This window comes from Urocitellus parryii, chromosome 6, assembly GCF_045843805.1.
Source record: "Urocitellus parryii isolate mUroPar1 chromosome 6, mUroPar1.hap1, whole genome shotgun sequence".
In the NCBI taxonomy this organism is placed as follows: Eukaryota; Metazoa; Chordata; class Mammalia; order Rodentia; family Sciuridae; genus Urocitellus; species Urocitellus parryii.
The window spans coordinates 123,095,470-123,105,948 of NC_135536.1; positions in this window are offsets into that span (position 1 = coordinate 123,095,470).

Consider the following 10,479-nt stretch of genomic DNA (forward strand, 5'->3'; position numbering starts at 1 on the left):
TTTTAAGACAGCATTGGAGGAACAACTCATGGCTTTGTTAGGCAGTTGGACTCTCATAAGCCAGTGGTCCTTGTAGTTTTCCTGACCCCTGATCACAGACTCTAAAAGTCACAGGGACCATGAGAACACACTTTCATAGTCTGAAGTTACCATGAGAATTCAGATGAGGGTATATCTGCCCCTCTGTTCTACATGAGGATTCTGTTCTGCTTGAACTCACATTAGTCGGGTATACTTTGGACATAGGGCCATCCATGGGTGTGGGATGAAGGAGAGAGGTGGACAAGCTGCAGAATCAGCCACTCAGGGATTTGAGTTACTTCCTACTGCAATTTGTGTATACCTTCTAGACCTATTCAGATAGGTCTGGTCTGACAAACTTCATAGCCAAAGATCAATGTGTATGTCCAATTTGATGATTCAGTGGCTCAGTGTGTTAGTCAGCTTTGTGTCACTATGACAAATTACCGGAGATAAGCAACTTAAAAGGAGAAAAGATTTACTTTGGTTAATGGTTTCAGTCTGTGGTAGTTTGCTGGCTTCATCACTGTTGGACCAATGGTGTGGCAGAATATCATGGCAGAGTTATTTCTATAAAAAATGACCTACAGAGCAGGCATTCCTCACACCAGGAACGTAGTTCTGTCCTTTCCCCAATAAGTACCTAGCTTGCCTGCTCTCTAAATGGCCTTTATTATCCTGATACCAGATCCCTGATAAGAGAATTTTAGCCTGCTTCATGAACCTTCGGCTGAACATGCCCAGACCTGGCTGTTAAGAATCAAAATATCATTATTGGCAGCTTACTATCTTTTAACAGAATAGCCTTGTTTACAATTCTGAACACTGACTACCATTTCTGACTTTTACTTTTTCTTTGCAATGTTTACTGTGCTTTATATTATCAAAATTCCCTACAACAGGGCTCCTGAGCCTGTGTGACTATCCCCAATGTGTCTCCCTGTGCTGTGTCCCATGGCGACATGATGATTGGCCATGGTGGGGGACCTACTAAGTCTGTACCTTGTGCCAGATGACTCTCTAGGCATCTGGCCTGATGGAGTTTATCTTCAAGTGAAGGAGAGAGAAAATTGTAGTAGTGGGTCAGGGAGGGTTGAGTTCTGGAAGTGCCGTCAGCCCTTGTAGATGGGAACAGCCATGCTGAGATATCAAGCAAGGGATCCAAGTAGAAGATACCTGGAGAAAGAACAAGCTCAGCAGAGTACTGGGACCTTAGAGGTGGGAACATGGTGGACATCCGTGTGGCATGAGCAGGATGATGCTGTGGATTGCCCTGTAAGTCAAGAATATTTGTTGATTGGAAGAAAAAGCAAGAGAAATGAACAAAGAGTGTGGAAGGAAGCTGTTACACCTCAGATTTCCAAAGAGATGCTCTGCTGCCTCCATTGACGCACTGAGGACAAAAGTTAGATGAGAAAGGAGGACTTTATTTCCGCTACTATAATAGGGAGAGCACCCAGATCTCAGGATCAGAGTGTCCTAGGAGAGTGGTTTTGCCTTGGTCTTTTATAGGGAACATCAAAAACTTGCATCTAACTGTTGGGGTTGTTTTGCTAAAGGGGAAGTCTCAGTCATCTGAAAAGGAAATGATTTACTCTGCAGTTAACTAGTTTCAGGGGGACTAAAGTTCCTACCTTAGCTAATCCATCAGAGGGACAGTTTTAATTTGAGTTAATCAATCATCAGTCCAACAATAGGATGTTTGAGGGTGTGCATTTGAGCCTTGCCCGCTGCAATTGTGAAAACATGAAGCCTCCAGTCATCCTGTTTCTTTTTTTTTTTTTAATATTTATTTTTCAGTTCTCGGCGGACACAACATCTTTGTTTGTATGTGGTGCTGAGGATCGAACCCAGGCCGCACGCATGCCAGGCGAGCGCGCTACCGCTCGAGCCACATCCCCAGCCCAGTCATCCTGTTTCAATAGAACCATATTCAAATAAAACCCATTCAGCCATTCAGAATAACTAAATATGCAAAGCAAGTTTTTACTGGCATCTTAAGAGAAAGCAAGAGCCAAGGCAAAACTTACAGAAAACCTGTACAAATCAAATCCTTTTGTCTCCATCCCTCTCCCCTTCACCAGCACTGCTGTCTGGCCCATTGTCTCTCCTCCTTGGGACCCAAAGCTCTCCACCCTCAGCTTCTCAGCCTGTTTCTTCTCCACCTCCTCCAGCCTTCCGGCTTCTGTCTTCTACACCCTTGTCAGCACTAGAGTTTGGATCTGGATGTGCCCCAGAGGTCATGTACTGAAGATTTAGTCTCAAGCCTGTGCTATCAGGAGGTGGTGGAGCCTTTAAGAGCTGGGGCCTAAAAGACATTAGGTACTTGGGTATATGTTCTTGAAGGGGATATTGGGGCCCCATCCCCTTCCTCTCTCCCTCTTCCACCTCTCACTTGCCATGGGGTAAGTAGCTTCTAAGCTCTCCCTTCATGATGTCCTGCCTCATTACAGGCCCACAGACAGTGAGCCAGGGGTGTCCACAGACGGAAATCTCTGCCATAGTGCATCAAGAATAATCATTTTGTCCTTAAGTTGTTATCTCAGGTATTTTGTCACAGTGTCAGAGAGCTGAATAACACACCAGTCTTCAGGTTCAATGTAAAATTCCCACAAAGCCTGCCTTTGCTTATGTCAGCCTTCCTTATCTGCAGTTTCCACAACCACTGATTTAACCAACCGAGGATTGAAACTATTAAGAAAAAACTGTCTGTACTGAACATGTATAGACTCTTTTTTTCCCTTGTCATTATTCCTTAAATAATTCAGCATAACAACCATTTACATAGCACTTATGTGGGTCTAGATTATTATAAGTAACCTAGAGATAATTTAAAGTATGGGAGGATATATGTATGTAATAGGCAAATACTATGTCATTTTATATAAGGGGCTTGATCATCCAGGATTTGAGTGTCTGTTCAGAGTCCCAGAGCAAATCTCCTGAAGATACTGAGGGACAACTTTAAATTCTGCTGCTCCTTTTCATGCCTTATTTTAATGAATTAATCAGTGTATTAAAAGGCTACTGTCTTCCTCCCAGCCCCACCCTGAGCAATGCCAACAGTTTTGGAAGGCCAGGGGAAGGGGAAAGGGGGCCATAGAATGACCACATCTTACTCATTGTTTTTAATTGTTTTGCCTGTAATCACTAGCATTTCTTTGGTAAAAGGAGCACTAAAATAAGGGGCAAAGGTTCTACATGAACAGGTCCTGCCAGTTGCAGGGAGACTGATCTTTGCTGACCTTTAATTTCTTTCTCATACTCTTTTTTATGGATCCTGCAGTGGTAGCAAATCAATGAGAACTTTCACAGAGGGAAATAGATTTTAGGGAAACATCTGTTAGAGGGAAGAAGCTTCTAAAGATCAGAAGCCGAGACACGGCTGGATGTGATGGTCTGCAGTGTGCTCTGGCTGGACCGGGTGAGGGTTGGGGACTGCAATGTCTCCAGGCAGCTGGTGTGCCGGAGTTTGGGGATTCCTTTGCTGGTGCCAACAGGATATAAGCTGTGCCTGAAAAACAGAGTTTTGATGAAATGCACTTTCTGTATCATACTGAGACTCCTGGCCTATGGACAGCAGGAATTTAGTGGCTGACCTCACCAAGTACTGGTCTCTTGGGCCCCATTGTGTTTCTAAATCTCACACTTGTGTGGGCCGTGTATGACCTGAACCGATTCATGTCCAGGAGTGCCACAGTACACTGGTGTTGCTCTAGAATAAGCTTCATGGTGAGATGACGGGGAGCAGAAGCTGAAACTCTGGCTGAAAGATTGAGGGGTGCTCTGCTGCGGTGCTCAGAAAACAGGGAACATGGCCACTGAGAAGCATATGTTTTTTAGAATTCTAGCTGACCCTCCACATGGCAATCTGAAGTTGACTGGAATAAAACCTGCCCCTGCCCCTGCCCCTTTCTCAGAAGCATGGCCAAATGTCACTGTCCCTCACTTTACTTTCTGCAGCCATCACCAGTGCAATTCTGGCTCTGCCTGATACTCATGACCAGGACAGAGGGGCATTTATGTTGTACTGAATTCCTCTGCTAATGCTGGGCAGGTGTGCCGGAATGCAGCCCCAGTTGGTGGAATAGTCTGCTTCCCTTCAGAAGCCTTTTGATAAAGATGCTGCCTTGTGCTGGGTACCAGGACACTCCATCCCCGGCCCATGCATGCTGAGAGATAAGCAGTAATAGGTAGCAGAAGACACAGACCTGCAGAGACAACCAAGGGAGCCTTTCAGAATGTCTACCCTGATGGCATTTTACACTGTGAAAGAATTTAAAAAGAACTTTCTAATTAAGTGCCTAATCTAATTCACAGCCTCATGAGGTATGTACTGGAGAAGCAGGAGACAGCCTTTGCGCCCCCCCCCCTACCCCGGGGGCTTTCATTACACATTGAATATTTCATCGTTTTCTTCCACCTCTATCACTCCCTGAGGCTGCAACCATGTGTGCTGCCAGGCTCTTTAGTCCAGGCAGACTTCTCAAAGGGCCTTGCATTTGGTAAGACCCTCATAAAATTGTCTATGAACTAATCCATCATCGCAGAATTTATTATACGTCCACAGAGAGTTTTATATGCCTGAAAGGATCCTTTTGGTGGCAAAGCCAGATTAGAAGCCCATTAGATTCGAACAGTTCTCTGTTTTGCTCTCTTGCCTGTCCTCTCTGTTTTGTCCTGCTTTCTTTTGCAGATGATGTGTGGAAAGCTTTAAAGGCACCTGCTGGGTCCTGCATCATCCATTGGACATGGTCGTCTTGGTCTCCACCAGGTCATCCTGTCACTTCCTTCTCTCTGGGTGCAGCCTGGGGTGGGACCCTTGGGGTTAGATGTGGTCAGCTCTTTTTCCTTCCACAGGGCTCTGTGCTCCTGCCCATGTGCAGTTCAGTCTGGTCTGGTTTGATGTTTGGACAAATGTGTTGAAGATTGACCTTTCCCCAGGCATCTTTTTTGGTTTCACGGCTTCATGGCTGCTGTGTAATTTGTCAGCTTCATGCTGTACAACAGTTGAGAATGATCTTTAACTAGCAATCTGTAGCCCAAGAGGTCAGCCTCTTTCCTTTTCCATCCCCTCTCTGCATTGGAAATGTTGGGTGCTCTCCTGCCTTCACCATCTTGAGCTCAGGTAGGCAGCCTGCGTGCTCTCTTCTATCACCTCTCCCCAGGCCCAACACGGCGCTTTTTTCTTAGTGGGTACTGAGTGTGTGTTGGTGACCAGAACCGATCACCTGCCTCCAAGCACAGGCATATCTTCAACAGCCCAGATAAGTCATTCAGGTGGTGTTTCTTAAAACCATCACTTTCAGCTAAGGGAAAGTCCAGAGCAAAACGTTTAAATCATTGTCTGTCAGGTCCCTTGGAAAGAGCAGCTTGGTTAAGAAGCTTCTGTTTTTGCTCTGAGTTGTTTTGCATGATGCTTAATATTAATCACATAACAGTAATGAGCAATATGGTATTCAGAACAATTTAGATGACACATTTAAATACAAGTAATTTGAAACAATTTATAGAGATCATGATATACTTTCCCTGATCTGTGCTCCTGCAAACAGTAATGGTTAAGGAGCTGCCCACCTGTCCCACCCACCCTTCTGTTTCCCAGGAAAGAGATTACTGCAATGAATCACCTTTTCCATGTAGTTTAGATAAGAACCAAGCTGACCACTTGTTTACCTGGTTTAATACCAGATCCTTGGAAATGGTGAGCTGCACTTGCCCCCACCTATTAATTTGGACAAAGTGTCCACTGACTTGACTTAACCAAACTGTAGTATGGCTCTTTCCCTTCCTCTGATGCAGAATCACCCTCCTTCATCCCCATCCAAGAACATTTCCTGCTCAACTGTGACATCATGACATCAATCCACATTTCTCCCCAACACCTTGTTCCTTCAGGCTTGGGATCTAGCTTAGTCGTAGAGTGCTTGTCTAATTTGTGCAAGGCTCTGGGCTTGAAAATACAGAACTTCCTTTCCCCTAAATCCTTTTTTTTCCTGCCCTTGGAGATGTTTGTAGATCTGTTAGTCAGGTCTGTTTCTTTATGGCAAGAGTCCCCCACCCTCCCCCCCGCAAATGACAATAATCCTTTAGGTAAAGTCTTTGACAGTATAAGTTTGGGTTTGTTTTTAAATGAGCAGTAGAAATCTTCTATGTATGTAAGGGATTTATTTCTCAAATATTTTCATTTTGAAGAATTTGGCTGATGAAGTACTAATTATATTTTCCATAACCTAAAACAGAGACTTTATTTTCTTGGTGCAGGTCAGAGTTCTGACTTGAATAGGTTTGAGAGAACAGTTGTGCTGTGCCTGAAAACTTTGCCTTCTCTCCCCACCTGCTGGCAACCACTGTTCTGGAACCCTGTTTAGGCTGGAGATGCCCATTTCTTCCGTAGCTACTTACTATTATTTGGATCAATGATTGAGTTCAAGCACTCTTCTAGGTCCTCTGCATTGGGATTTCCAGTGGAGTGGAGCCCCAGGGGATGAGAACAGGAGGTTCTTTCAGACCTGCTAGTTTTATGGGGACCGAGATGTGGAGAGTGCATCATGCCTTGGCTAACTGCATCCCAGCCTTTGCCTTGAGCCCTGCTCTGCCAAGCAGCCAGGGAGGAGAGCTCACTAATTCTTCAGACAGGCTCTGAATTAATCTGCCGGTTCCACTCATGATAACTAGGATCTGGTAAGAATTTGTTCATCTGTTTGTCCTCTCCATGAGGCATGATCCTAGAAAGCAAAGGCCACACATGGCTCAACTTTACTTCTCAGTCCTTGGCAAAATGCCCAGCACATACTCTGCACTGCCTGCCATCTGTTAACTCGGTTGATGACTTAGATTAGATCTCCCTCCACCTCCCCTTCTCTCCTAGTGGAGAAGATAACCAAGTGACAGTCTGATGGACAGCCTTTTGTAGCTCTGTGAGAGGAAAGGTGTGCTGATCAATGTGCAGTCATATTATCGCTGCCTCTCCAAGGAGCAATTTAAGCTTGGAGATAATCCTTAGGCACTGCCCATCCCCACACCGGTAGGATGAACAGGCTGCACAGGTCCTGTGCCATTTCTGTCAATGAGTCTCATGAATACAGTGTTGAGCCCAGTAAGACCCACAGTCATACAAAAATCAAAGGGTATCCTTCCACTCAGGAGAAGTTCAAACAGAGGAAATGAATCCATGGTGTTAGGAAGTCAGTGGCTTCCAGAAGGCATGATAGAGGAAACTGGGCTTCTGAGTAGTGAGATGTTTTGTGAAAATCCATCAAGCCATGTATCATTTTCTCTACGCGTACCATACATCTATACAGAAGGTTCAGTTTTTAAATATTAAGTCAGTAGGGCTCAACATCTGATCGTCATACAGATCTGGAAGAAGAGTTAAGAAGTGTGTGTCTCTATTCTGCATTAAGGCACAGACACAAAAGAGCATGTCTCAGGTGGAATCAGTGGCACATATGGAATAAAGCAAGGTCCCCAGCATTTTCAATGCACAGAACCTCTTCCACCTTCCCCTGTCTACTTCAAGTTGCTCTTTCGGGTTTAGATGCCATTGCCGTAAGGGACAAGAGATAGTAAATCCTAGAAATAGATATAAAAGGGTAACTCCTTAAACTTGCTATCCTGCACCCCCCTGCCCCCGCTTGAAGGAAAAGACTAAAAAAGAGAGTGATCTTTGTGATTCATTCAACTCCCACACTACACAGTCCCACTGGCAGAATATGAGATTCCACTTGTTCAGCATCCTCAGGGCCGTGTGGTGTTGTTAGTGTTTTGTTAATAGACTTCCTGACATTCTGGTGGATGGGTAATGATTCTTCACCGTGGTTTTAATTTGCATTTTCCTGATGACTAATGACGTGGAGCACATCCTCTTCTGTAAAGTGTCTGTTCAAGCCTTTTGTCCCTTCTCCTATTATTGTCTTTTCTGTTGTAACTTGCAGAACTTCTCCAAGTGCTCTGCATCCAAATCCTCTCTTGATACATGGTTTGTCTTGTCTGCTCCATGATTGCCTTGCTACTCTTTTAAAGACATATCTGAATACAGCACAAGTTCCTAATTGTAATGCAATCCAATTTGTGAATTTTTTTCTTAGTAAGAAATCAAAAACATACTTTCTCAATATCTTGTAGATACTGTTTATTTTTCTTTTTACCTTTTGTATTTGGTGGCATGATCCACCCAGAATTGTTCATGTATATGGTGTGAGTAGGAGTCAAGGTGACTTTTTTAAATTTCACTAGTGTTTGACTGTCTTTTCTATTTCTGAACCATTTTGTTATTGATATATGTTTCTACCATATAATATCCTTGTTCTAATTATCGTAGCTTTATAATGATTCTTGATTTGCTGAAGAATCCTTCTTTCTCAAGGTTGTCTTGATTATTTATTGGACTTTTACATTTTCATAAATAAATGTCATGTATAAATTTTAAATGTTCTTTATTAATTTTCACAAAAATACCTGCTGTGATTTTGATGGGAATTCTATTGAAATTACAAATAAATTTAGGAAGAATTAAGTGCATGAGCATTATATATTGCTTCCTTTATTTAGGCTTTCTTTAATTTTTCTGAGTAATGACTGGTAAGGTTTTTTGTGTGTGTGGAGAGGTCTTACATTTCATTATAGTCTGGGTCTGGAGTGTTCCCCAAAGGCCCATGTGTTGAAGGCTTTATCACCATCTGGTGATGCTATTGGGAGGTGGTGAAAACTGAGGTGGGTCTAGTTGGAGGAAGCAGGTAGTGGTAGTGGGGGGGAGCTTGAAGGGTATATTTTGTATCTGGCCTCTCTATCGCTCTGCATTCCGACCACCGTGGAGTGAGTGAGTAGCTTTCCTCCACCAGGCCCTTCTGCCATGACACTACAGGCCAAGAGAACCATCTAAACATGTAAGACAAAAATCTTTTCACTTTTTAAGTTGTTTATGCCATGTATTTTGTCACAGGGACAGAAAGCTGACGAACACACATACCTTTCATGAAATTTATTTCTAATAATTTGGTGTTCTTTGAAGTTATTGCAAATATTATCCTTCCAAACTTTCCTCTTCTAATTATTACTGATGTCAAGAAAAGTAATTGATTTTTTTTGTTGTTGTTGACCTTTTATATAGCAACTTTGCTAGATTTAATGAGTAATTCTGATAATGTATCTGAATGAACTCTTGGATTTTCTACATAAATATGCCATTTACAAATGATGGCATTTTAAAAGTTTCTTTCTTGCCAATGTTATTTTCTTATTCCATTTCTCCTATGGGTGACTGATCAGGACAAGGCCTTCCTATCTCTTTTCTGAATTCAGGAGAAAGTTTTCAATATTTTATGATTAAATATATAAATATATTTTCTGTATCTTTAACCGATAAGGAAATTCCTTCTGGGGACGATTTCACAGCATGTGGGAACTTGCTCCCTGTTTTCCTTGGGGACACCTGAAGTCATTATTTCCCTATCCCAACCAGACGTCCACATAATTATGCTGGCGGGATCTGCTAATTGGAAGATAACCGGGAAGAGGAGATGGTTTAGCTACTGTTATGTAATAAGTTCTTATGTAACAATGCTTTCAACAGATAGAGCTGCTTTTTACCTTCCTAGCCCCCCTTTTAAATCTCCCACGAGGCCCTGAAGACTCCACTCTGCTTCTCTGCCTCTCAGCCATTCTCTTCCACTTCCTGGTCCTGCTTTTCAGATTCCAATTTAGAATCTACAAATGAATTAAGATAAAAGTACAAGGAAGTCCTGGCCTCACCCTCTCTATACCTCCCCCTTCTTTGGGGATTCAGGTCTCTTGAATTTTTGTTTTCCAATGGTTTTCAACAGAAATGTTTTGTCCATCTTTTACATTGTTCCTCAGGAAAGAATTCATCAGAAACCTTGTAATCTGCCATTGTAAGAAGCGGAAATAAATTCTTCTGAAGTGCAAATTTTAACAAATTAATTAAAAATGGTTAATTTAACATTTTATCGATATGATACGCACATTTAAAACTTTATTAGACCTAAAAAGAGCATACTACAGGGACACAGCTACATCAATGTTCATAGCAGCACAATTCACAATAGCTAGACTGTGGAACCAACCTAGATGCCCTTCAATAGATGAATGGATAAAAAAAAATGTGGCACGTATACACAATGGAATATTACTCAGCACTAAAAAAATTACAAAATCATGGCATTTGCAGGGAAATGTATGGCATTAGAGCAGATTATGCTAAGTGAAGTTAGCCAATCCCTAAAAAACAAAAGCCAAATGTCTTCTCTGATATAAGGGAGGTGATTCAAAACAGAGTAGGGAGGAAGAGCATGAGAAGAAGATGACCACTAAACAGGGAAGAGAGGTGGGAGGGAATGGGAGAGAGAAGGGGAATTGCACAGAAGATGGAAGGAGACTCTCATTCTCATACAAAATACATATATGATGGTGTGAGGGGGAAGAAAAAAAGAGAGAGAG